Here is a 5,667-nt window from a genome sequence, read left to right as displayed (position 1 = left end):
GAAATGGTTGTTCTTACTCCCATGATGGCCTGGAGAATGGGCTGCCTCGCTTCCAGGCCGGCTGGAGGAGTGTGCTGCCCTGCTTTCACACTGACTAGAGGAGTGGGCGGCCTCGCTTCCACACTGGCTGGAGGAACGGCTGTCCTTGCTCCCACACCGACTTGGGGAGTGGGCTGCCTTGCTTTCAGGCTGGCTGGAGGAACGGCTGTCCTTGCTCCCATGATGGTGTGAGGAGTGGGCTGCCTCGCTTCCACATTGGCTGGAGGAACGGCTGTCCTTCCTCCCACACTGGTTTGAGAAATGGTTGTTCTTACTCCCATGCTGACCTGGGGAATGGGCTGCCTCGCTTCCAGGCCGGCTGGAGGAGTGTGCTGCCCTGCTTCCACACCTACTAGAGGAGTGGGCTGTCTCCCTTCAACACTGGCTGGAAAAATGGTTGTCCTTGCTCCCACACTGGCTGGAGAAATTGTTGTTCTTACTCCCATGATGGCCTGGGGAATGGGCTGCCTCGCTTCCAGGCCGGCTGGAGGAACGGCTGTCCTTGCTCCCATGATGGTGTGGGGAGTGGGCTGCCGCGCTTCCACACTGGCTGGAGTAACGGCTGTCCTTGTTCTCACACTGGCTGGAGAAATGGTTGTTCTTACTCCCATGATGGGTTGGGGAGAGGGCTGCCTCGCTTCCAGGTCGGCTGGAGGAACGGCTGTCCTTGCTCCCACACAGGCTTGGGGAGTGGGCTGCCTCGCTTCCACACTGGGTGGAGGAACGGCTGTCCTTGCTCTCACACTGGCTGGAGGAATGGTTGTCCTTGCTTCCATGATGGCCTGGGGAGTGGGCTGCCTCACTTCCACGCCGGCTGGAGAAGTGTGCTGCCCTGCTTCCACACCTACTAGGCGAGTGGGCTGCCTCGCTTCCACACTGGCTCGAGAAATGGTTGTCCTTGCTCCCATGCTGGTATGGGGAGTGGGCTGCCTCGCTTCCAAGCCGGCTGGAGGAACGGTTGTCCTTGCTCCCATGATGGGGTGGGGAGTGGGCTGCCTCGCTTCCAGGCCGGCTGGAGGAACGGTTGTCCTTGCTCCCATGATGGGGTGGGGAGTGGGCTGCCTCGCTTCCAGGCCGGCTGGAGGAACGGTTGTCCTTGCTCCCATGATGGGGTGGGGAGTGGGCTGCCTCGCTTCCAGGCCGGCTGGAGGAACGGTTGTCCTTGCTCGCACACTGACTAGAGGAGTGGGCTGCCTCACTTCCAGACCGGCTGGAGGAGTGTGCTGCCCTGCTTCCACACTGACTAGAGGAGTGGGCTGCCTCGCTTCCACACTGGCTGGAGGAACGGATGTCCTTGTTCCCATGATGGTGTGGGGAGGGGGCTGCCTCGCTTCCACCCTGGCTGGAGGAACGGTTGTCCTTGTTCCCTAGATGGTGTGGGGAGTGGGCTGCCTCGCTTCCAAGCCGGCTGGAGGAACGGTTGTCCTTGCTCCCATGATGGGGTGGGGAGTGGGCTGCCTCGCTTCCAGGCCGGCTGGAAGACCGGTTGTTCTTACTCCCATAATGGCTTGGGGAGTGGGCTGCCTCGGTTCCGTGCTGGCTAGAGGAATGTTTGTCCTTGCTTCCATGTTGGCTGTGGGACTGCCCTTCTGTCTTGATGTTTGAACCCCTGGGGTTGGGGAAAGACTTAACTTGGTGTCAGTGGAGTGGTACGGCCTTACCCTGATCTTTCCTCCCCAAATCTTGCTTTTCATGGTATGTAAGATTAGATATGTACCCATAATATTATTACATTTTCTTCTTCTTACTGATTCCTGTATTTTATCCTGCTCAAACCCTAGATTCTTCATTATTTCTGTTATCTGGATGTCCAAGTCACTCCAAGGCGGCTCACTATATGGGCACAGTTCTTCTGCCTGGCCCATATTGAGCCAGTGGTCTTTCATTATATGTTCTAGGGTTGGTCTTTCATTGGGGTCAAGTGTCATTAATTTTCTTATAAGTGTTTTACATTCTTGAGTCAGAAAGTATGGTACATGGAAGTGTCCAGTGAGTATCTGCTGCTTCTCTTCCTCAAAGGTCTGCCCGCCAAATGGCAGTTCCCCTGTCACCATCTGATAGAGCACTACTCCCAGGCTCCAGACGTCCACCTGCGGGCCCTCGTAGGGTCTGAGCTGTAAGATCTCTGGGGCCATGTAGGGGGCGGTGCCACAAAAGGTGCTCAGTTTCTCCTCTGTAAGTTTCCTACTGAAGCCAAAGTCTACTAGCTTAACATTCATCTTCCCATCCAGAAGAATGTTCTCCGGCTTCAGGTCCCTGTGGATGATGCCCTTCTGGTGGCAGTACTGGACGGCTGATATTATTTGCCTGAACACAATGCGGGCTTCCTCCTCATGCATAAGGCCCTTCTTCTCCAAGTACTCCAGTAAGTTCTTTCCAGTCACGTGCTCCAGGAAGAGATAAAATTGGTTCTGGGTGGCAATCACCTCAAATAACTTTATAATGTTTGGGTGATTTAAGCCCAGAAGACTATGGACTTCTTGAAAAACTCTAGAAGAGTCCTGCTGCCTCATAACTTTCACAGCGACCTCAGTGCCAGTTAAGATGTGACGGGCCAACATCACGTTGGCAAAGGATCCTTTGCCAATGAAGTTCAGGAGGATGTAATCACCAATACAGTTCTCCTTGTTGGCAGAGAGGGCTGCAAAGTCATTAGACATAATGACTCAAAAAAATAAAATAAAATAAAAAATAAACAAAAACCAAAATAAAAATAACAAAAAATTAAAAAACAAAACAAATAATAAAAAATAAAAATAAATAAAAGAAATAAAAATAAGGAAAAAAGAAACAAAATGAAAAAAAAATTGAGAAAACAAACCAAGTAGTCCAACTGCAACAGGTCACCACCAATCAGCTTCCTGGGCTCTAACGGACTAAAACCTTAGCCCAGCCAGGACCCTATATAGGGGTGGTTTGCATCTCCATCACAATGGTGCCTTATGAGGTCAGAGCAAGAAATGGACCAATCATGACAAGGGATAAACCACAGTAGTTTTCTCACTTTTTGGTCTCATTACCTTTTTACTCTGAAAAAAAAAAAAAAAAGATAAAACACCCTAAAGAGTTTTTGTTTATATGGGCTAAGTATTAATATTTACTTTATTAAAAATGAAAATCTGTAAGATGCCCCAAAACATAATTTTTTAAAAATAATATATATTTTATTGATTTTTTATAGACAGGAAGGGTGAGGGATAGAGTTAGAAACATCAATGAGAGAGAAACATTGATTAGCTGCCCCCTGCATGCCCCCACTGGGGATGTGCCCACAACTAAGGTACATGCCCTTGAGTGGATTCGAACCTGGGGACCCTTCAGTCCGCAGGCCGATGCTCTATCCACTGAGCCAAACTGGTCAAGGCTCTTGGTAATTTCTTTTTTTTTTTGTAGTACTGTCTGATATTTATTTTTTTAATTGTTTTATTGCTTAAAGTATTACAAAGAGTATTACATATGTCTCCTTTTTTTCCTGCCCTTGACAATCCCCTGGACTCCCTTACCCCCCAGTATCTTATGTCCATTGGTTATACTTATATGCATGCATACAAGTCCTTCGGTTGATCTCTTAACCCCTCCCGCCCCCCAAAAACCACACATAAATTTTAAAAAATAAAATGTTAGACTCTTCTCATGCTCAGGGTCTCAGGCTCCCCTGGTCCATATCCATTCCTACCTATCAGCCCATCACATTTGCCATGTTCACAGCACTGACCACAGTATGGCTAATTCTTGTTTCCTGTCTGTCCTTCCCATGAAGAAAGGAGCAGGACTATAGCATTCCCTATGTCTAGCACAGTGAGTGGCAACATGGTAAGTGTTTAATAAATATTTGTTCACTGGATTAATAGAAGAGTTTTGGGGAACAAAAGAAAATATGGCGAACTACTTAAGCAAATGACTCATAATAAATCTTTTAAAATTTAGGTTCTGTCCTCACTAAACTTTTGGGGCAGATAAGATAGGAAAGAGGAGGGCTGAAGTCTGAGTTTCCAGGTATGTGGGTGCTTGGTGAAGCTGAGAAAAGGTCAATTGGTAGGAGCCTTGCTGTAAAGATTATAGAAGATGATTCGTCACTCTGGTGGGATTTGCGAAAGGATGCAATGAATTTGTATCTGCAATGAAGCTGCAAGGTATTTTTACATTTTATTATTTTTTATTTATTTTTTTTGGGGGGGGGGAGGAGGAGAGAGAGAAAGAGAAAAAGAGAGAGAGAGAAATATGTTGTTCCACTTATTTATGCATTCATTGATTGATTCTTGTATTTGCTCTGACCAGGGATCAAACCCACAACCTTGGTGTGTTGGACCGATACTCAAACCAACTGAGCTACCCAGAGGGCTTATTTTTACAGTTTAAATATCCATTTCCAGATCATAGGAAGGACTTCTCAGGTGACCCTGAATAGACTATTTAGGTGAATTTCTGTGTTACTTAAATGAACCACCTCTGTGAACAGAAGTAATGCTGAGGCTTGTTAATTTACATTTGTGAAAACACTGAAATCTCTGGATGGAAGATATTCTTCATGGGTACAAAGGGTGAGGTAGTATGTTGGGTCAAATTCCACCTCTTTATGGAGGCAGAGAAAAGGCAGGTAGACTTGAGGACACTTAGGGGGAGCCTCTGGCACATTATGTTTCAAATTAATCTTCAAAGAAAACTCTCCACTGTCAGTACATTGAGTATTTTAACAACATGTATAAGTTATTACTCTAGTAATTACTTTTCTTTAACATTTCTTCCTAAAGTCTCAACTTTGTGTGTAAAGGGAATCTTTAGAGGGATTAGTCTGTGAGCTTTCCCTCTACAACACTTCAGTTTGTTTTTACCTTACATCAGTGATATTCAGCTCCTAAGCACGGAAGTCTCTTTTGCTGAGCTGATTGGGACCCAAATGGTGTCATCGCATTAATTCTAGACAGATGTTTACAAGTTTCAGTCAGAGATTAGACTAAGCTCAGAAAGGAGGAAAGAAAAAATGTCAAAGAAAGCTGCCAGTCTATGAGCTAATTGTATCCATTTATAAAAAATGTTATTAACAGTACCTTAAGAAATAATACTAATCCTATCTAATAAAAGAGAAACATGGTAATTAACCGTAGCTCTGACACTAATCAGCGAGATATGCAAATTAACTGCCAACCAAGATGGTGGCCGGCAGCCAGGCAGCTGAAGCGAACAGGGAGGCTTGCTTGCTCCAGTGACAGAGGAAGCCAACATTCCCCGCCTGCTGCTGCCAGCCTCTCAGCTGCTCTCTAAGAAACAATGTTGCAAATATAGAAGCTAAACAAAACTCAGAAACCTGCTTTCAACAGGCCAGGATCTCAGAGCTGGAGTAACAACAAAGTTTCAAATAAAGAAGGTAAACAAAGCCCAGAAACCTGCTTTCAGCAGCTGAGGTCTCAGAGCTGGAGCCAAGCCTTAGAGCTAAAGCCGGCTCTCAGCTCCAGTGACAGCCATAGAAGGCAAATAAATCCCAGAATAAAAAAGAAAAAATAAATAAAAGAGAGGTTGGAAGCTTCAGTCACCCGCCAGCCTGAAACGGCCCTCAGCCCCTCACCCAGACTGGCCAGGCACCCCAGTGGGGACCCCCACCCTGAAGGGGCTGGGACCAGATGCCAACAG

The sequence above is a fragment of the Myotis davidii genome, unplaced genomic scaffold, assembly GCF_000327345.1.
Source record: "Myotis davidii unplaced genomic scaffold, ASM32734v1 scaffold319, whole genome shotgun sequence".
NCBI classification, from domain to species: Eukaryota; Metazoa; Chordata; class Mammalia; order Chiroptera; family Vespertilionidae; genus Myotis; species Myotis davidii.
This window is presented reverse-complemented; position numbering follows the sequence as displayed.